This window comes from Oratosquilla oratoria, chromosome 1, assembly GCF_046742065.1.
Source record: "Oratosquilla oratoria isolate Oo_2021 chromosome 1, ASM4674206v1, whole genome shotgun sequence".
In the NCBI taxonomy this organism is placed as follows: domain Eukaryota; kingdom Metazoa; phylum Arthropoda; class Malacostraca; order Stomatopoda; family Squillidae; genus Oratosquilla; species Oratosquilla oratoria.
The window spans coordinates 127,242,468-127,265,361 of record NC_134777.1 but is presented as its reverse complement, the minus strand read 5'-3'; the positions used below and the strand labels follow the sequence as shown (position 1 = coordinate 127,265,361).

The 22,894-nt window shown below is 46.9% G+C and overlaps 1 protein-coding gene across 6 annotated transcripts in view; it reads right to left on the bottom strand.

The window, feature by feature from the left end:
* The window catches only part of krz (beta-arrestin protein kurtz), a 336,006-nt gene that overhangs the window by 33,018 nt on the left and 280,094 nt on the right, over positions 1–22,894 (bottom strand). For all 6 annotated transcript variants that reach the window (XM_076187353.1, XM_076187370.1, XM_076187388.1 and 3 more), the window contains one exon: positions 2,536–2,595. The gene's annotated coding sequence lies outside the window, so the exon portion shown is untranslated. The remainder of the gene's footprint in view (positions 1–2,535; positions 2,596–22,894) is intronic.

Genomic DNA, 22,894 nt, shown 5'->3' with positions numbered 1-22,894 from the left:
GCACCTACACCACTTTCTAATAAGTTATCTTGTGGCAACACGCCACGCGCATATAGCTTTGTAATATAATCTTCACATAATTTATATGCTGCCATTGTCTTACTAAAATGGAGGTGCTACAGAATGTTAATTCCTGGATATTTAGGTTTTAGTTTGATCTCTCGTCACATTCCATTTATCTGAAGTGGCAATGATATTTTTCGAAATCGCCCGGCATGCCAGGGGTCAGCCCTGTCCCAGGGGTGCCAACATTACAGTATACTATGCATGTACTAGTGGCGCAATCGGAAGCATGCTCGTCTCGCACTCGCTTAGTTGTAGGTTCGAATCCTGCACTTCTCTCCGATTCCCAGCAGTGCCTGTGACCTGCCCCAACAGTCCCCCAAAGCACATAGGGCAAAGATGACGGTTTGGGCAGTAGCTTCAGGCCTCTTGGAGTATAAATGCAGACTTCTTGTGCGTGGGTACCCTCAGTTCTCCCCATCCCCCAACTCCCCACCTAAGTTTGGAGACGAATCGTGGGGGCGTAACGAGACAAACTTTCGCCCACGCGGCCCCGAGTTACGAAGAACGGCGGCGGCGACCGTAATGAGGTGCAAACATAATCATGGAGGCGAACAAATAGGCAGGAAAGAAGGGAAATGGAGAGAAGGGGGAGAGAGGATGGAATGTACGAAAAGGGGAGGTGGGGGAAGAGGGGAGAGGAGAAGGGTGGAGGAGGGTGGAGATGAGTGAGGTTGCGAGAAACAGGAGTGGGGTGAGGAATGAGTGAGGGTGGAGGATAAAAAGGAATGGGGGTGGAAAGATTATGACTGTGGGGAGGAAGAGGTGAAGGTGAGGGTAGGGTTGGGGAGGAGGTAAAGGTGAGGAAGGGCTGGGGAGGGGAAGAGTTGGGTAGAAGGGGGGATATGGGGAGGAGAAAATGAATGGGAGTGGGAAGATGGAAAGAAATGATGGTGGGGAGGGGAAGAGGTGGGGAAAAGGTGGGGAGGAGAGGAAGGGAATGTGGGGAGCTGAGGTAGCTGTAGAAGAGTGGGGAGGGGGAGGGGAGGTGGTAGGTGGTAGGTTGGGGGGGAGAGGGAGCTGGTGGGGATGGGAAGGAGGAGGAGGTGGTGGGAAGGTAAGAGAGAGAGGAGGGAAGATAGAAGGTTGGGGGAAGGAGAAGAGGAGGTGAGAAGGACCTACGGAGATGGTGAGGAGGTTGGAGGAGGAGGAGGAGGAGGGCAAACGCGGGGGAGAATGGTGTGCGAGGGTGGAGGGAGGAGGAGAGGAGGAGGAGGAGGGAGAGGAGGAGGTAGGAAACTCCACAACTCAGCTCTTCCCAGAGAATCACATTCTCCCCTTATGGACCTCCCAAGAACATGATCATAGACCTTGTCTAAGTGCACGAAAACCACGTTAAAAAGTCACAATGAGACCCGAACACTGCGAAAGGTTACTAGGTTACAAAGGCCTGACCTTCTCCTGTATACTGTTGTCGGCTCCTGGGTTATGAATATTTCGTCTTCAATGCAACCTATTAACATACAAGAGGGGTGGGCAACCTTTTTTGAGTGTGGGTGCCAAAATCAGCCAAATCTTTGATACAAATATTATCTCATGCTAACGGAGATTATTATCATAGGCCTACATACAAGTATGGGCCCCCTTGGTCCCTTTAGATCCTAGGAAGGGCCCAATCCACCGCCCAGAGCAGAATGTGGTTAACAATGGTCATACAAAAGAAATTGGAGATTTATTAGTCATTTGTTTGAAGGAGAACTCTGGGTTTCGCGTGAAGGAAAAATAGTCGTTAGCGTGCCAAATTTTGGCACGCGTGCCATGGGTTGCCCACCCTAGACACACAACCTAATAAATATCAAAAATATTCTTCCAGACTTTCCTCGCGCATCAAATCGGTGTCAAGTCACAAACAAGTGCAAGAGCATGTGTCCTTGACAGTGTCACAGACATAAATAAAAATCCCGTCCATTCACCAATGATTAATTGTTCCCTATTTGTGTCCAGCTAACATCCCTAATCACCAACTCCCGACCGACTTATTATTATTTCTACTGTACACGTAAAACTCGTGGAATTTTGACGATAATGGGTAATGGAATTCAGGAGGGATAAAGAAAAAGACATGTGGAAAAGCCCATCTATATACCAAGGGCTTTTTCCCCCTTATCTGAGGGGTAGCCGAGTCAAAGTCATGTACCCGCTCCCATCCATCAACCTCCCTCTTAGCTCCTCGTGGATGATGGGTCATCCCTGTCTCCTGCCCATCACCCGGGTCAGAAGCAATGCAGCAAGACACAGCACATCCACAGCAAGGGCGTTTCACCTACACGGCAACCCCCCCCACCCCAAATCTCCCCCCAAAACTGTGAAGTACTTTTGAACATTTCGCTTTTTTAGCTTTAGTGGAAAAATAGAAATGAAGAAATGAAATGCTCAAAAGTATTTCAGTTTCTGGGGAAGAGAAGAGGTCAACACCCGTGACATAAGGTCAACGGCCTTGACCCTGACCTAGGTTGACCCTGACCCACTCACCTTACGTCATGGGCGTGTGGGGATTCGCAGCGGTTACGGAGGGGGCGGCTACAACCAACACTGCAAAAAGAGAGAAAACGCGGTTATTAATTACGAAGGACCGAAGATTTGTTCTTGTCTATAATATAGTTTCATACATAGTTGTTCTATATGTAGTTTTATAGTTGTAGTTATATAGTTCTATACTTGTGGTCACATAGTTCTATAATTACAGTGACGTACATAGTTTTATATAGTTCGTGTATAGTTTGACTTAGTTTCATATAGTTCGTGTATAGTTTGACTTGTATAGTTTTATATAGTTCGTATATAGTTTTATATAGTTCGTGTCTATAGTGCTGCTGGTGCTGCGAGCTATCATTATTATCACCATAGTTAAACAAACAAATAAATAACCAAATAAATTAAAACAAATCACACACACACTCCCTGATTTACAAAAACAAAACAAAAAATTCTCCAAGACAAACTACGTCACGGGAAAAAGGGACACACTCTCTTCCAACACAGACAGACAGACCAACAGACGCCACTGCGAGACATCAAACACGTGCAAACTCCACCTGTGACCGCTTTACAGAACAGCGCACCAGCTGTCTGGGTGTCGGGGCCTTTGTCGCCACAAAGGACCCAGACAGTCGCTCCCAGAAAAAGGACTCCATGTCAGGGCAAAGGAACCGAGTGCCATGCACCCCGGAGAACCCAGGGTCGCGGTCCCTCACAACTCTATTCAGGGTGAGGTCCACCATCACTTTCGGATACCTATAACCATCCGTCTTCATCAGAAGAAAATTTGTAAAGTGTGTCACAGTGCTGGAGAGGGCTAAGTAATGGAAGCACATCGGGGAATTATTTGCCTTGCGAGGACAAATGAATAAATTAATTAATCAATTAATCAAATAATTAATAAACAAACGGTGGGGCCAATGGCAGTTTCGTAATTAAACGAGAAAATTTGTGGAAATGTATTAGAGATGAAAATACTAATAAAATAAAATATCATATATATATATACTGTATATATATATATATATATATATATATATATATATATATATAAACGCAACCATTGACAAAGACACAAATTTTAATAAACAATTACAAAAAAGTCCAGGCAGTTTTATTCAGGTGGCACATACGAGGTCACGTCCCACGGGTCGCAGAAGGTCAAGTACAACACCGTGACCTCGTTTCGCTTTGCTTCGCTTCGCTTTGCCTCTTGTTTTGTTTTTCCTTCATACAGAGCACGAGACGTGTGGTGGTGTTTGTTGGGAAGTAGTGGTGGTGGTGATAGTGGAGGTGCTGGTGTCATTATTAGTGATGTTATTGTTGTTGGTGATGGAGGCGTTACTGTTTTTTTTTATTATTGTTGTTCGTGGTGGTGGTGGTATTGGTGGAAGTGATGGTGATGGAGGTGGGTAGTAGTGGTGGTGGGTGGGTGGTGGTGGTGGTGGGGAAATGTCCCCATCCTGGGACGCAACCCACCCAACAACCCACCAATCATCTGTCTCAAGTCAACCCCACTTCAATCCCGCGGGGAGAAAAAACAAACAAAAAAAAACAATTCTGTTCCATTTATACCCAGACGATTTCATTCGGGTGGGGTCATCCTCCAAGAACTTCGGCGTGATGAACACAATCCTGAACGAACAGAAAGACCGTTCTGAAAGGTCCTGAAGGAACGAAAAAACACAAGTTATTACAAAACAACAATCAGTCTACGGGTCGTATGCGCCATGTTTACAAACAATTGCAGTCGCAGGTCGGTGGACAATAAATCACACTCCTGCTTGTATAAGGTCACACTTAATAAAATTAGATGAAAATTAAGTGATCGAATACAATATACGTCCTCGCCATTCCTTTCCATACCGGTTGGCACTCTCCTTTTCAACAGGCGATTTTATTCGTTTCTTTCCTCAAGAAGAGTGCAACGATGATAGCATTTGGACGGTGCCACGCTACCTGGTGTGGCACTTGGCACACTTGCGTCTCGGTGCCACGTCGCTCTTGTAATAGCTTCCCCCCCTCCCTTTCCCCTCCCTCCACCTCCTCCTCCTCCTTTCCCACCCCTTCCCCTCATCAATAAGCTGAAGCCTCTATCCATCCATCACCTACCGTTCACCGTGTCATAAAGGTGGAGGAGGAGGAGGAGGAGGAGGAGGAGGAGGAGGGAAGAAGACGGAGTAGGAGACAGAGGAGGGAGGAGAATGGAGGGGAAAAGAAGAAAACTTGAGAAATGAAAAGGAGGAAGAGGATGAAAATGAATTATAGGGGACGATCACAAAGAAGAGGAAAAGGTGGTGGGGAACAGGGGGGAGGGGGGGAGGCAGGAAACCGCCCTGCCTTCCTCTCCCCTTCCCCCTCCCTAGCGTGCTGGCGAGGTGTCCATTGTACACCGCGGGAGGGGAAGGGTGGAGTAGATAGGGGAGGGGAGAGGAAGGGGCTATGGGGAGGGGGGAAGGGGCTAGTGGAGGGGGGAGAGAGGAAGGAGGAGATGGGTTCTAGGGGGATGGAGTAGGGGGTGTATTTTAACGCATCTTCTCCCATTGTAACTGGAGAATGGGAGAAGGGAGCTTATTTCCTCCCCTCCGTAGACTTACCCCCCCAAGGCTAATCATCTTCCGCCGTGAGCACCTGCGACACCTGCTCATACCGGTTAACACCTTCCGACACCTTGTCACTCGCAAGGAACTTCTGTATGGGTGAACTGACGACATAAGGTACAAGCGTTCGGTATTTTTATCCATTTATTTATTATCATTATTGCTTTTTTTTTTGGGGGGGGAGAGAGACGACTTCAGTCACACCCCTACGGCCCAGAGCTACGCATCATTCTTTTACGACAGGGAACCAATCTCCACTTAACCTCCTCATTGCGAGTTAAATTCTCGCGGGCGGCATCAGCTGCCTGATGTACGATGATTCGATGATGCATCACAATACTCGCGCTATAAAATATAAAGTTACAGCTCTATTAATCGTTCTCTTTCACTCTGAATATTAATAACCACAGAAAATATAATCAGGCCAATTCACAGGATATGGGGGTCACTCAGCTACAACTACAAAATAAACATAATTAAGACGCCTATACCGGTATCTTAATATACCCACTTGCGTCTCATAGCGCCTGCATAGGCATCATCGTATGGTAGGGGTTATATATATATATATATATATATATATATATATATATATATATATATATATATATATATTCTATCCTTCCATTCAGTTTCCCTCTCTTAAATATCTCCTTGACCACCACCTCTATGACTACACCTCTTCGATGCTGTATTGCCCCCCACCCCCAAGGATAGAAGCGCTGGTTACCACCCGTCTCTCCTCCGGCATGGGAAGCATGTTCCTGTTCCTGAAGCACAAACTATCCTCGAGGTCAACGCGGCAACGCAGTCTCCGAACTCAACTTCGGCTAGGACCAAGAAACTTGAAGGCAGATTTCTTCCTGGGGGAGGAAGAAGAGGGGGAAGAGGAGGAACAGGAGGAAGAGAAGAAGAAACAGGAGGTACAGGAGGAACAGAAGGAGGAAGAGAAGAATAGGAGAAACAGGAGGAAGAGAAGGAGAAACAGGAGGAAAAGGAGGCAAAGAGGAAGAAGAGGGGGAGAAACAGGAGGTACAGAAGAAACAAGAGGAGCAGGAGGAAGAGAAGAGGAGAAAGAGGAGAAGGACTTTGTTCTTCATTGGAAAAGCTTCCTCTCCTCCTCTTCCATCTTCTTCAACTCCCTTCTCCCTCCCTCCCTCCCTCCCTCCCTCCCATCTCCTCTTGCTCGCTAAGGAGGTTAATTCCATTAAGATCCCTTCCCACCCCCCCTCGGCGGCGTGTCCTTCAGGTGACCTCTTCCTCTTCCCTACTACTCCTCCTCCTCCTCCTCCTCCAGGTAGGTCCTCCTCCGCTCTCCCGCTGGAGGAGCAACAGGGTCGTCCTCCATGTCTCGAGCCCATTTATCTTAACCTAGCGATTTTTTTCTTTTTTTTTTTAAATGCTGCCAGAAGGCGAGTTTGTAATTCTCGCATTCTATCGAATTCAAGCTTCATTATTATTTATCTTTATTCTATCTGATCACTTATTTTCTTTTGTTTTTATGCTCATGTGTGCATTTTGCTAATACTGCTACTCTAACGGCCGGTAAATCTATTCATTCTATTTCTTCTATTTTCATGAATTTCCGGGAGAGAGAGCAAATTGTCATATATGACCGGAGAGCCTCCCGGGAGCAATGGCCCTCTCCATCATTTACCGGAGAAAGCCTCCGGACATAAGGGCCTTTTATGACCTCCCCCCACCCCCCTCCCCAGCCCCTTACTTACCAGCACCTCCAGAAAGCTTCCTGGTTGTAAAAATGGTTTTGTCATCATTTTGCCATAACTCACCATCATCCCATTCCTACGCAGTGGGAAAGTGAGAAACTTCTGGTCGGGTGAAGCCCTGTTAGTTGCGGTAAGCTGCTGTTTTATTATTTTTTACTATTATTATTATATATATATTTTCTTACCGACGTTGGGTCGCCTCTCCGCCTGGCCATGGCTGCCGGGAACTAACCCAGCAAGATCCTAGCAGGTCCCAGGACTCGAACTCACGACCATTTGCTCAAGACGGCGTCCGCGATTACCTATTTATTCTAACATAAAGAATCCCTAAAAGGAGATTAAGTTCTCTCTCAGCAGTTTAAGAGAACTTGGAGCCTTTTGGGATCCTTTCCCGGCTGGCGCCAGGCGACTTTAATCACCTGTGAGGAGAGCCTGGGCAATGACGGGGTCGCCATAGGCGCCAAACTATTTTATTCAGTTTAAGAGGTCATGGAACCGTCTTCGTTCAACCTTTGCCTCAACGGACAATTCCCTTGGTTAGATGACTCACCAGGGATGGATGGTCTCACAGAGATTGTGTCGAAGGTTGGGAGAGGGGGTGGTAAGACTAATGGCGGTAAAGGCAGCGGTAGAATTGGTAAGAGATGGGGATGGTGATGAAAGTGGTGATGGGGTAGGGAATGGTAGTGGTGATAATGGTGGTGGTGATGGGGTTGGAATGGTGATGATGGTAGTGGTGGTGGTAAAGGCAGTAGTGGTTGAGGAGATGGTGTCGGTAGAAGTGGTGATGATTGGGTTAGAATGGTGGTGTAATTGGTGATTGGGGTAGTGGTGATGGTGAAAGACGTGGTGATGGGGGTGGGGATAATGATGATGGTAGAAGTGGCGATGGTGGTTGTGGTAGAAGTGGTGATGGTGCGCGTGGTGACAGTGGTGGTGATGGCGGTAAAGGTGGTGGTGATGTGTGGTGATGGTGTCGGTGCAAGGTTTCATCACAAACTTCCGTGATACACCACCCTGCCTCCCTCCCTCCCTATCTCCTTCCTTTCATTCTTTTCCCTTACGGTCATCATCGCTTCAATTTTTCTTATTATTTCCCTTCGATAAGATCTCCCCCCTTTCCCTCCTCCCCCCTCCTTCTCCCTCTCCTCCTCCTCCCCCTCAACCTCCCTCCCACATCCTCCCATCTCCCCTTCCTCTTTTCTGACCCAATTCTCAATTTACCTTTCTTTTACCTCCGTTTCCCCCTGTTTTTGGTGTAACCTATTTTTCCATCCCTGTCTCTTCATACATTTCCCTCCTTTCTTCTCTCCCTCTTCCCCTCCCTTCCCTCCCTCGAATACATGGCAACCCCCTTCCCCTCCTTTCTTCCTCCTTGCTTTTTCTTTTCCTCGTTTTTCTTCCTTGCTTTAATTCTCCACTCTTCACCCACCTCATTTCTTCCCTTCTGTCTTCATTTTATCTTCCTTGCTTTCTTCCTGATTTTTGCCTCCTAGCTTCTTTCGTCACATTTTACTACTCGCCTGCTTCATTACTCCTCCTCCTTGATGACTTGCCTCCTCCTCCTCCTCCTTCTCCTCCTCCTTACTCAATGGCTGCCTGCAGCCCCCTTCTTTATTTTTCTCTCCTTTTTTTCTTCCATGACCGATAACGCCTCAAAAGACCCGTAATCTGCCAAGTCTTTCAGGATTCGAACTGCCGCCACGAAGAGAAAAAAAGCCCCATCCCCCCCCCCCCCGCCACCCGCCTCAGCCATCACTGCCACCGCTCCTGACAACACCAGACGGGCTAACATCCATATTCTTGTGTGTGTATATACCTAGTTGTATTTTACGGGAAGGGGAGCTATGCTCGTGGTGTCCCGTCTTCTGTTATGTGACCAACTACCAACCTTTTCGTTTCAAGTACGGATTTCAATATATATATATATATATATATATATATATATATATACATATACAGTATATGCGCGTGAGTAACCACCAGGAAATATAAACTAACGAACCAGAGCGCTTTCGTATATTTACATCTTCGGTGCCAGTACAAAGAAGAAATTAAATATATCATTATATACATAACAACTAAGATAAAGATATTCTGTTCCCATCGTCGCTCCTGTCCCTTTGCCCAGACCATCACTACCACCATTATCACCGTCGCCATCTCTTAAGAAAATATCACCACCAATATGGCGACAAGACCCATGGAGAAAAAAAATAATAACTCTCTCCATCTTGGTCTCCTGCAAAAACATCAACACCGCTCCCCCCCCCCTTGGAAGGAGTGGGGGGAGTGCGAGAGGGAGGGGGAGGACGGAGAGGAGGGGGTGGAGAGAGCATGAAGATGATGATGAAGACGACGACGACACTAAGTAAAAGCCCATAGACGGAGCTGATGAACAATTAAGACGACGACGACGAAGTGGACGAGGTAGGAGGAGGAGGAGGAGGGGGAAGAGAAGAAGAAAGAAGAGGACGAGGAGAACGAACAAGGAGGAGGTGGAGGAAGAGAAGGAAGAGGAGGAGGGGGAAGAGGAGAAAGAAGAGGACGAAGAAGACGAGGTGGGGGGAGAGGAGAAGGAAAAGGAGGACGAGGAGGGAGGGTGAGAAGGAAGGCGAGGAGGAAGGAGGAGAGGGAAGTTGATGAGGACGAGGTGGGTTAAGGAGGAAGGAAGAGGAAGGAGGAGGAGGAGTTCGTAGCACGAGACTTCTGCTTCATCAAAGAGGTTCCTGGCACGAAGGGATCCTTCGAACGAGGAGGAGGAGGAGGAAGAGGAGGGAGCAGGAGAACAAAGAGAGGGAGGGAATAACGAGAAGGAGAATGACGATACGAAGAGAGGTGAAAGAAGAGACGAGAGGGGGGAGGGAGGGTGGGGGGCGGAAGCTAAGATATAAGGAAAGAAATGGACAATAGAGAGGTGGTACGGGGAGGAAGAGGGAGAGGGGGAAGGGGAGGAGTGGGGGAGGAGAGGGGGAGGATGGAAGTGAGAGAGCGATGAAAGGAAGGGAAGGGAAGGGAACAAAGCGTGGAAGTTGGGGTGCAGCAGGTAACCTAATATAACGGGGGTAATGCAAGGGGAGTGCTTCCGCGTTGGGCGGAGGGAGGGCGGGAGGGAGAGGGAGAGAGGGTAGGGAGGGAGGGAGAGGGAGAGAGAGGAGAGAGGAGGGAATAAAGGAGTGAGAGAAGAAAAGAAGAGGGAAGGTAAGTGAGAGGGAGAAGGAGCGAGAATATGTACGCACACGTACAAACACACGAGAGAGAGAGAGAGAGAGAGAGAGAGAGAGAGAGAGAGAGAGAGAGAGAGAGATTATATATATATATGAATGAGGAGGGGTAGAGGGGGAGAGGAGGGGGAAAGGGGGAGGGGGAGGGAGAGGGGGAGACTGTCAAGTGTCAAACAAGATCCGAAACGAGGAGCTATTTGGCACCCTCCTCCTCACCCTCCTCCTCCTCTTCCTCCTCCTCCAAAAGTCTCTTCCCCCCTCCCCCGCGGCATCACCTGCAGGGGCGCCCCCGCTCTCTCTCTTCCCCCTTTTCGTTAACGTGGCCATTTTTACAGACTTTGTTCTGGCTGACGCCGGAGGAGGGTTTTGGGGGGGCCTTCGGCTGGAGGGGAGCGGAGGGTAGAAGTTCGAAAAAAAAAATAATGATGAAAATTAAATAAATAAATAATAATAATAATAATAATAATAATAATAATAATAATAATAATAATAATAATGACATATATACATATATATATATATATATACATATATATATATATACACACACATATATATACACACACATATATATATATATATATATATATATATATATATATATACACATATATATATATTATACACACACACGAGGGGAGATCAAAGAGTTCGTGTAATGCTGCCATTGCTTGAACTCGAGCAGGAAAGAAAAATCCTGTTAGGCTTTGCATCACCTCAGCTCACTACTGGCAGTCAGTTACTTGCTATCAGTTACGCACTGACTGGTACGGAGTGAGGATTCTCGAAAAAATATATATACACAAAAAAAAAAAAAAAAAAAAGAATAATAATAAATAAATAAAAAAAATCGTGAACCATGGAAGTAAGCCATTTTAGGATGAGATTGAACATTAAATTCTTGATGAAACTGGAATGGAAGGGGATGCAGGTTGTTGAGGCTTTGCAGAGACCTTACGGCCTTGATTATCCAAAGAAAAACAGCCGTTTGCTGTTGGATTCAGTGATCCTGGAAAGGCATGGAAGACCTGGAAGATGATCCTGGAACGGAAGACCAAAGACACCGAAAAATGATTAAATGATTGATGTTGCTAGAAGTCTTATTGAAGAAGACAGAAGAATAACAGTTAAACAGTTTTGGTTCTGGAAATACGATTGGCGATTCTAAGGAAAAATGAGGCTGATGAAGACCTGTTTATAAGACGAATTATTGCGGGCTATGAAACCTGGATCTATCAGAATGATCCTAAAAGTAAACTGCATCCCAGACAATGTGTCCTACGTAGATCATGTGAAACAATCAAGTTCAAATGTGAAAGGTCAGTTCACAAAGCGATGGCCACCGCGTTCTGGGATCCGGAAGAAGTGATGCTTTTAGACTTCCTTGACGGAAAAAGAACTGCTAACGGACTTTACTAGACATGGGTTTTTAAAGAAACTGAGGGCGGCATTGGAAAAAAAAATATACATATTTATACATATATATATATATATATATATATATATATATATATATATATATACTATATATATATATATATATATATTTTTTTTTTTTTTTTTTTTTTTTTTTTTTTTTTTTTTTTCCATTTTGCAAGAGTTACGAAAGATTTGATTGGAGGGTTCCGATGGGGAAGTCTTACCACCTCACCAGCCTTACAGTCCAGATCTTGCCCCATCAGACTTCTTCCTCTTTCCAAAGTTCAAAGAATTGCTAAAAGGAGCCTCATTTTGAAAACATAGATGAAGCTAAAAATTATGTAAATACGTAGTTTCGATAGAAGGCTTACATGGGTGGAAAAGTTGTCTTGAGAAGTGTATTTAGCATGATGTTAACTACGTTGATAAAATAAGAGCTTTATGTTTGCTAACTTCAGTTAAATATATTCTTTTAATTCAGCGATTTTTTATTTACCCTCACATCTATATATATATATGAGTAAATAAATATATAAAAAATTACAACAGAATACAATTGTCGTCGTCGTCGTCCTCATCGATTCAAGAACGGAAAAGAATAGATTTCGGTCGACATAAACAGAGTCCTGCCGAGTCTATTCGATTCGGGTTGGGTCGGAACGTTAGGTCGAGACGAGGTCAACTGCTGCCAGGAAGGCAGGCCGGCAGACCAGGCAGGCCAGGCAGGCCTGTGGGCAAACATTCCGACGGAGAATCCCATCAGAAATGAAAAGAGAGCAAGCGAGCGAGAGCGGAAGGGGCTCAAGGAGAGGGAGGAGGAGGAAAAGGGAAGAGAAAATGGATAACCGCTGTCACTCGTAACCGTTAGGAATCGACCCCAGGTACATGTAGATTAAGTCCACGTTCAGCTAAAGGCTGGAAGGACCCCGTATTGACAGTGGCGAAATGGAAAATAAACAAGCATAAATGAATAAATAAATGCATTAAAAATATGCACCCCTTACCAAACTGATTCACAAAGTCGACCCTACAGCAAAGACCTACGGACGACATGACTTCATGTCGCTCGTTTTCTTTCCAAAGTCAACTCGCTTATTCAGCAAACATTTGCTCAACTAATCATACTTTCATATATATTCCTATTCTCGCTCACACTACAATAATACCAATAAATAAATCCAAGCCGTTGTTTGTTTTATGTGAAAGAATGGGAATTCGCACCCGTGTATGGATATTTTAAAATTTCGGTGACAAAGTGTTGTACACAACTGTTTGTATGTCCATACTGCCCTTTCCGATGACATAGGCTTTTGATTTATCTGGTCGTTGGTTATTTTATAAATTTCCATGGTGCCCTATCGGTAACAAAGGCGACGATAATTAGACGAAACTACAATTCGACAATTCACAACCTTGAAGGAGAGTGAAATAAAGTAAAACGAAATGAGAGAGAAAAGAGAAAGAAAAAACTCCCCGAAGGCAAAGGACAACTCGCGCATGGCGGGAAAAAATGGCGCCATCGCGTCAGGTAGATGCGACATGTCGTCACGACCTACGAGACCGGGGATTGGTTCCTGGACCAGCAGCTCCTGACGTCACTGTCTGCCACCGGAATACCCTTCCGGGTTCTATGCCCCAGTTCTGGTGAGACTGGTGACGTCACACCATCTCCTTTGATCATCTAATGTTTTCACTTGTAAAAATTGTTCGATCTTTTATGGAAGCTGAGTTGTTATGCAATGTTGGAAAGTATAATGCAGTTCCTGGATGTACCCCACTGCTTTACGAGTGACATCGGAATTAAATATAAAAAAAATGACACTGGGGTACGGGACAAATGTATCAGCTCAAGCATGTTTTAAATTTAGACAAGCCTAATTCGGGCTGTGACAACTACGGGACAAGAAAAGAAGAACAAAGAAAAAAGAAAAGACGAAAAGGAAAAGAAAAGAACAAAGAAAAACGTAAAACGAAAAAAAAAACAGACATGACGTCACATCCCCTCAAACGTTTTGCGTTTTCGAACGAAGATAAGTCGACATGACGTCACTCATTAGCTCCGCCTCCCTCAGGCGATTTTATTCGGATGATGGAAAACTTATGACGAAATACGAAATTTTCCAGTAAATAAAAACAATATATATAATAACTGACCAGGTAGCAATAATTTTTTCACCAATTATTTCGAGATATTTGATAACTTAGTACATACGAGTTTGGGCTCAACCTCCCCCCACATGACCCCCAGGAATGTTATACGTGTGAGCCCCGCCACTCCTCCCCCTCCCCCTTCCTCTTCCTCCTCCTCCCACCCTCTCTCACTCATGCACCTCCGGTTCAGCCCGACCAAGTTTTTAAAGAGACGGCCACAAATGGTATCGCCGCTGTCCTTCGTCCTTAAAGCTGAGGCAGGAGGAGGAGGAGGAGGAAAAGGGACGGCAGGGATGAGGAAGAGAAGGAGGACGATGAGGAGGAGAGGAGAGGACTAGGACAAGGAGGACAAAGAAGAGGAAGACAAGGAGAAAAAGATTTTTAAAGAGAACCTAAGTGCGAACCTAAAATCAATATAATGACGATCAGAATATTGAATTTACTTATTAATGGATTTATGAATTTATCTATTTATTCGTTTTTATGTATGTTTTTGTCGAGTCCCTATCAAATCCTCGTCACTTACAGGGTGACACAATATGACACAATGTATGAAGCTTTCTGACACATCCTGTGCACAATATACGTGGTTGAGGGAGAAAACGGGTTACCAACCTTACCGTGCAATCACGAGATTGGTACTCTTGTTTATCGCATTATTTAATTTTTTCTGACCTGTACGTTTGTTATGGCTGCCGTCAGGCGATTTGATTAAATTAAGGGAAATCCGCTGGAATACTGAAGTGTTGAAAGTGACGAAAAATTAATGAAAATTAGACCAAAAATATTTTTGAAACCGAAATATTTACGTTTTAGTAAAAATGAGGAAATAACGAAACGGCTGTAATTCAGCAATATCAGGTCATGAGAATGATAGAGAGAGAGAGAGAGAGAGAGAGAGAGAGAGAGAGAGAGAGAGAGAGAGAGAGAGAGAGAGAGAGAGAGAGAGGGGGGGAGAAAAGGGGGAGAGAGAGAGAGAAAGAGAAAAGGAGAGAGAGAAAGGGAGAGAAAGAAAAGAGAAGGAGAAGGAGAGGGAGAAAGAGAAAGAAAAAGAGAGACAGAAAGACAAGAAAGGTCAGCAGATCAGGCGAGAAAGGCAAACATCAAAACAAGGAAAAACAAACAAACGAATAAGAAGAGAACGGGGACGCGAGGAGGAGGAGGAGGAGCCCGTGAACTGGGGGGTGGGGGAGAAAGGGGGGGGAAGATAGCAATAATGGATGGGTAGAAAAGAGGGTAAGGGCCGTAAGAGGGGGAGAGAGTGGGGGGGACGATGGGGGAGGGGGAGACCCCTAGACAATGGGTAGGGGGGAGGGAGGAAGCTCGCACGACCAGAACCGCAAGGGTGCATTAGGGTGGGGGGAAAGGGATTAGGGTGTAGGCGGAAGGGTAGGGGTGGGGGGATAGGGTGCTGGGGGAGAGGGGGAACTAATGATGGAGGGGTGGACTTTAGGGGGGACAATGGGTGGGAGTGGTATGGAGGGGGTCGATCGTGCGTGATGGGGGGATGGGGGAGACCACGTGTGGGGGGCGGAAGTTGGGGCCACTTAAATAAACACTATGCGCTAGGGACTTGGGGGAAAGGGGGAAGGTACGGAGGTGGCGTGGGGGAGGGTGAGAGGGAGAGGAAGGGGGAGGGGGAGAGAAAGGGTAGGGGGAGGGGGAGAGGGAGAGGAAGGTGTAGGGGGAGATGAACGGGAGGGGGAGAGGAAGGGGGAGGATCGAAACGTGAAGGGGAGCTTAAAAAGGGGGGAGAAGCCTGGGGGAGTGGATCGGAAGGGTTGGGGGTAATATCAAGGGGGGGTAATGGGAGGGGGTCGTTCAAGTAGGACCTTCGGGTCTATGCTCAAGGAGGACCTGCGTCCGTCGTCGTCGTCGCCTGGCGATCTTATTCAGCTCCGTCGCACCCCCTTCTTCGGTGTCACTGGGAACGATGATGACCGGGGGACGGGGCCCCACGACGCCTGAGCAGGCGGGACGGAGACAAAGGAAGCGTGACTGGGAAGCCATCAGGTCAGGTCAGGTTAGGTCATTGTTGCTTTAGGGAGGGAGGGAGGGAAGGGAGGAACTGGAGGAGTGGCGGTGGAAGAGGAGGAGGAGGAAGAGGAGGAAGACTAGGAGGAGGAGAAGATGGAGATGAAGGAGGAGGAATAGGAAGGAAACGGAAAGGAGGGAAGGAAGAGGAAGAGAAGAAGGAGTAGGAGGAAGACGAGGAACATGAGGAAGTGGGTGGTACAGCTGAAGAGGGAAGAAGAGGAGTAAGAAATGAAAGAGGAGGAAGATGAGGAGGAAGAGGAGGAGAAGGGGAGAGGGGGGAAGAGGGAGAGGAGGTGGAGGAAGAGGAATAGGAAGAGGACTAGGAGGAAGATGAGGAGGAAGAAGAGGAAGAGGAGGGAAAAGAGAAGGAAGCGGAGGAAGAGGAGGCGGGGGTAGAGGAGGCCACAGGAAGAGAGAGAAAAGAGGCGACCAGTTTTTTTTTTTTTTTCTGCGGCACTCTTTAGGAGGATATTTGTTCGACAGCTTTGTTCTGGTTGTCGCCAAGCGATTTTAATCACGAGAGGGCACCATATCGTACGGAGGAGCTCTAAGGTACATCATGCTCTGAGTACAACCTCCTGGAGGGTGTGTGTGTGTGTGTGTGTGTGTGTGTGTGTGTGTGTGTGTGTGTGTGTGTGTGTGTGTGTGTGTGTGTGTGTGTGTGTGTGTGTGTGTGTGTGTGTGTGTGTGTGTGTGTGTGTGTGCGCGCGCGTGCGGGCATTCCCTTAACTCGACCTACCCATATTTTCGACTACCATTCGAATATTGATCGAAAAAAAATTAACAATTGAATAAACAAATCAATAAAATGTGACGACCCAGAACGCCATCAGGAGGTGAACGCTCCACCAGGTTCAGGTCAGCCGCTCTGCCTCGCTCGGCAGCAGCAGCTCGGAGGGCTGGCAGGCAGGAAGGCAGGCAAGCTCGGCCGGCACCCCCCCACCCCCCAGGTGCGGAAACCTTTACCCCCCCCCGCCGAATTCTGAAAAGAAAAGTGTCCCCAAGGAAGGACGGAGGGAGGGAGTGAGAGAGAAGTAGAGAGAGAGATGAGAGACAGAGAGAGGGAGAGATGTAGAAAGAGAGAGAAGGAGAGGGTGAGTGAGTGAGAGAGAAGTAGAAAGAGAGAGAGAAGAAAGAGAGACAGAGTGAGAGAGGTAGAAAGGGAGGGAGAGAGGGAGGGAGGGAGGGAGGGAAGGAAGGAGGGAGGGAAAGAGAGAGCGAGAGAGGTAGAGAGAGAGAGAGAGAGAAGAAAGATAGAGCGAGAGAGGTAGAAAGAGAGAACAGGAGGGAGGGAGAGAGGTAGAAAGAGAGGAGAGAGAGAGAGAGAGAGAGAGAGAGAGAGAGAGAGAGAGAGAGAGAGAGAGAGAGGGAGAGAGTGTGTCAAGGAATCTCAGTACCTCAAAAGGTTCTACAACCCATAAAAGAGAGAGAGAGGGGGGAGAGAGGGGGAAGGGAGAAAGAGAGGAGAGGGGGAAGAGAGAATGAGAGAGAGGGGGAGAGAAATACTGTAGAGACACAAAAATCAGATTATTTTTGCAGGGAAGAAAGGAGGGAAGGAGGGAGGAAGGAGGAAGTCGAGGAGATGAGGAAGGAGGAAGTCGAGGAGATGAGGAAGAAGGAAGAGGAGGAGGAGGAGGAGGACTAGGAGGAGAGAGAGAATGATGAAGAGGTGTGAAGAAGAGTAGTACTGATCGGAAACAAAGGAAATCACTTCAAGAAAGCCAAGTAAGAGCCCCCTTTTTCTTTCCTTCCCCTCCCCCCGTAGAGTGAATCGATCAACTTCAAGATCGACAATGATAGTACTGTACAGGCGAGAGGGGAGGGGAGGGGAGGGCGGAGAGGAGGGGGAGAAGAGGAGGGGACAGGAGGAGGGATAGAGGAGAGGAGGGCAGGGGAAGAAGGGAAGAGAGAGGGTGAGGGGGAGACGAGAAGAGAAGGGGAGGAGGAGGAGAGGGGAGAGGAGGAGGAGGAGGATGGATGATAGAGTGTCACGAAAAAGAGGGGAGTAGTGGATCAATAACTGCCGAGAGCCTCACGAACTGGGGCTCGATCTCGGACCTTTAGAATGGGTACTTTCGTCTTTTCACAACTACACCAGTTAATTAAGAGACAAAGACTTCGTCATTCTAAGTCCCGGGTTCGATCCCCAGGCCGTCAGGACCTCAATAGTTAAGTGACACTGTGCCATGTGACACGCTTCTCCCTGGCACTCTGTGACACTCAACCCAATCCTTCCGTGCCATGTGGTACTTTCCCCTTTCCTATGGCTGCCGTCAGGCGATTCTATTCATTCCCAGTGACAACACCATCTCTTACCCGAGGAGAAGGGAAGGTGCCCCCCCCTTAGTACTACCACTATTACCTAAACCACCACCACCACTACTACACTACTACTACTACTACCACTGCTACCTAAAGTCAAAGCCCATGGCACAGGAGGAAAGGTGTTTGAATGGGTTAGAGAATGAATCAGTGACAGAAAACAATGGGTCATCATAAATGGTGTAAAACCTCCAAATGGGGGAATGTTACTAGTGAAGTTCCCCTGGGCTCAGTTTTGGGTCTTTTATTGGTCATTATGTATGTAAACGACTTGGAGAATGGGATTAGTAGTGATTTTAGTAAGTTTGCGGACGACACTGAAATAGAACGCCTAATTAGGTCAAGAGAAGACGCCGAGATACTGCAGGAAGATCTTAACAAATTGTTCGGTGAAATGGCAAATGGACTTCAATATCTCAAAGCGTTGTGTGTTAAACGTAGGCTTACACAACCCAGAAAGCAGGTATAGCTTATATAACTCTTTTTTTAGAGAAAAATGAATAAGAGACTTGTGAGTTCTAGTGAGTCCTAACCTTAAATCCAGGAAACAATGCGTTAGCGCCAGAAACTGAGCTAGGTTTCATTGCTAGGACGGTTACGAATAAAAGTGCAGAGGTAGTTATCAAACTCTATATGACGTTAGTTAGAGCCATCCTTGACTATGCGGTACATTTTAGTCCCCGTTCTATAGAATGGATATTAATTCCCTAGAATCAGTACAGAAGAGAATGACCAAAATGCTACATGGTCTCAGAAATTTACCTGGCGAGGACTGGCTTAGGCACCTTAACTTACACTCTCTGGAAAGACACAGAGTGTGGGGTGATCTAATAGAGGTCTTCAAGTGATCAAGGGCTTTAACAAGGGAAATGCAGACAAAATCATCATATTCAGACAACAGGGCATTAATAGTGGACAAATCTAGATTTAAGAAGGAAATATGCAAGGACTTGTTTACTAAGAGTGGTTAACAAATGGAATAGACTTAGTAACCATGCTGAAACTATCGGTTGTATTAAGAAAAAGTTAAGACAACTTTATGAATGGGGATGATAGGTGGTAATGTATATGGAACTGCCTAGTGTAGGCCTTATGGTCTCTTCCCGTCACCTTATGTCTTATGCTTCTACTACGTGAATAGATTATGCGTTTACGCCATGAGGCGCTTAGCAGGGGCAGAAACCGTCACAGACGTACGTGTATTCACTTGGTCTTTGGATCACGTGTTGGACTCGTGATCGACAGCTATTTCCCTCCTGGAAGAGAGCTCAGAGCTCGTAGGTCCGATCTATGGGTAATGCTATGACCTTGCACACACACACACCCCCAACTCCCCGCCCACGAGAGTCAGAGTAACGACCCGAGGCACAGCGATACCGAAATAATTTCGGCCCTGGGCAGGATTCGAACTGGGTGCTGGGAGCATTTCTGCTTCCCAGTTCAGCGCTCTACCAACTATGCCACCGAGTGTGTGTGTGTGTGTGTGTGTGTGTGTGTGTGTGTGTGTGTGTGTGTGTGTGTGTGTGTGTGTGTGTGTGTGTGTGCGCGCGCAATTTATTAAACTCGTCATTCTCCCAGTTCAGTCTCCCATCCTTATCTCCTATCCGACCTCTCCTCCTTCCCGCCATCTCCTCCTGCAGTCCTCTTCACGTCATCTCTCCCTCTCCAAACTTTCCCCTCACCAGCACCCTCCCCCCTCCCCCCCAAAATCTTCTCAAGGGTATTCTTTGGATTACCTGATATTTCGTCTTGTCTCTCCGTACTCTCTCCTCCTCCTCTTCCTCTTCCTCCTACTCCTCTTTTTCCTCCTCCTCTGCCCCTTCCTCCTCCTCCTCTGTCTCTTCCTCTTCCTCCTACTCCTCTTTTTCCTTCTCCCCCTCCTCCTCCTCTGTCTCTTCCTCTTCCTCCTACTCCTCTTTTTCCTCCTTTTACTCCTCATCTGCTTCTTCCTCCTACTCTTTTTCCTCCTCCTCCTCCTCCCCATTCGTATTTTTCTCCTCCATTTCTGTATGCTTTTTCCTCCTCCATTTCTTCTTCCATCTCTTCTGCCTCTTCCTCCTCCAATTCCTCTGCCTCTTCCTCCTCCTCCCACCTTTCTTCATCTCCTCCTCCCCCTCCTACATTCACCTTCTGCTACTCTTATTTTTTCCGACGACCCTCCTCCTCTTCATCCTCCTCCTCTCATAGCCTTTACCCAGATACCCCCATTCCTCCTCTAAGTTCTCCAACTCTATCCTTCCACCTCTCCAATATCCCCTCCTCTCTCTCTCTCTCTCTCTCTCTCTCTCTCTCTCTCTCTCTCTCTCTCTCTCTCTCTCTCTCTCTCTCTCTCTCTCTCATCTCATCCGTGTTCCCCTACCAACTTTCCTGCATTTCTAACATTTACGATTTCTCTCTCTCTTTCTCTTTCTCCCCCCCTCTCTCTCTAACACACATTGTTATCTGTCTCTTTCTTCTCCTTCACTTCATCTCCATTTTCTTTCACCTTTTCTCTTTTTCACCTTCCCACCCTCTCTTTCCCTTTCCCACCCTTTCTCCTCTGAAGAAAAAAATAAAAAATAAAATAAATGATAATAATAACAATGATAACAGAAAAGAAACAATAACAATAATAACAATAACAATAATAATAATAATAATAATAATAATAATAATAATAATAATAATAATAATAATAATAATAATGGGGCCCTATGTCATGATTAAAACTTCATAGCAAGTGACCTAAAGTGCCCCCCAACCGTATCCCCCCCTCCCCGGCCTATTCTTCTTGGGTCAAGTGATGACCCAGGTTGTTAGACAAGTGTGCGGTGACACCAAAACAAACATATTTGGTCGAGAAGTCTTCTCGGAACTTTCAATGGGCGGACAGATCTGAATAAATTCGTCAGGCCAATGACAGTGTACCCAAGCAATTCACCTCGACACTGGGTTATACATATATATACAGACATACACACACACACACACACACACACACACGGCCCGGTGGCGGATTGGTAAGGCACTGGCCTCACAAGCCGGAAAACCGGGGTTCGATTCCCCGGCCGGGCGGAGACAAGTTGGGTTTGTCTCCTTTCACGTGTAGCCCCTGTTCACCTAGCAGCGAGTAGGTACGGGACGTTAGTCAAGGAGTTGTGACCTTGCATTCCCGGTGTGTGGAGTGTGAGTGGCCTCAGACCTACCCAGAGATCTGCTAATAATGAGCTCTGAGCTCACTGCGGTAGGGTGGTGTCTGGCTGTCTCGCAAAGAGGCTGCAGCAGATCCGAGGTGAATACACACACACACACACAAACCTCCTTCTGTAACCTTTCTCTTTTATTATGGCTGCTGTTACACGACTCTATTCATCAATGTATGCAGGAACGTATAAAGAGAGAAAGAGAGAGAGGGGGGAGAGGGAGGGGGAAAGACAGAACGACGAAACAGATGACAAAGACGAAAAAGAGAAGAATAAAAGAGGAAAGTGAAATCATTCCTCCCTCCTCCTCCTCCTCCTGTCTCTCCTCTGTTCTCATCAAACACTCGCCGCGACCTCCTCCTCCTCCTCCTCCTCCTTCTGCGTGCAAATATTCCCGAACTGACTTCGGCCCACGAACTCGACCAACTTCTGCTGCAGGAGCTGCGGCAGAAGTCCTTCGTCCCTGAAGATGTCCGGGTACGCACATACACACTCACCGGGCACCCAACCACCGGGCACCCAACCACCGGGCATGAAGGTCCGGGAGCGACATCAGTGTACGTACAGACCTCTCTGGTTCTACGAGAGCGTATGAGAGAAGAGATTAATGGCTCTCAGGGTACGTGCGCGGGTTGAGAGCCTCCTTCAGAATGATATGAAATATCAAGTCATAAATAAATAAGCAAGTTAATAGATAATAAGTAAACGAATAAATAAATAAGCTGAGGCTATTGCAAAAGATACTGATAGAACTCAGAGAGAGAGAGCGAGAGAGAAATATCCGCAAAGAATAGAAATAAATAAACACATAAATAGATAAATAAATAAGTAAAAATCCGGGTGCAGAGCTCGATCGTCGATACTCTCCCAGGATTAATGTCTACCTTCTTCCCTCCATCTCTTGTCCTCTTCCACACCTTCCTCCTCCTCCTTCCACTCCTCCACATTTGCCTCTCTCCATCCTCATCCTCTGCAACTTTAACTTTCAGTTCACCTACTCTCATTCTCATCGTCCTCCTCCTCCTCCTCCTCTTCCTCCTCCTCTTCAGTCATCCACTTTCTCATCGATATAAGTCTCGTTCTCTTCTCCTCCTCCTCCTCTTCTCCTTCTCTTCATCCTTTGCCTTTACTTCACCTATACATCCTCCTCCTCCTCCTCCACCTCCAGCTCGTCCTCCAATATGCTCTCCGCCTACCGAGGTCGTCGTCGTCGTCCTCCTCCTCCTCCTCCTCCACCTCCAGCTCGTCCTCCAATATGCTCTCCGCCTACCGAGGTCGTCGTCGTCGTCCTCCTCCTCCTCCTCCTCCTCGTTCTGAGTGTTCCTTGTGTACAAAGATCGCTTCACCTCCTACTCAGCCTTCTTCAGGTCGACCTCATCCTTGGCGCCAAGCAAAGAATACTCGGTACTTCCACATCATCCTCCACGTCCAAGTCATCCTTCACTGCTACCTTACCCTCCGCTAGCTCCCCACACTCCTTGCAGACTTCAAGTAGGAGCATCTCCCTCGCCTCACTTCTAATCCAACCACTTACGAGACTCGTAAGCTTACGAGGTCGTAATGGTCTCGTCGTAAGTTTATGATCCGGGGATACGATACACCTCTGACCCCTCACACACACACACAGCTCCCTGGTAGACACCCAGCAATCATCAGCTCCACGAATCTTTTCTTAAGACGCACGACGGTGC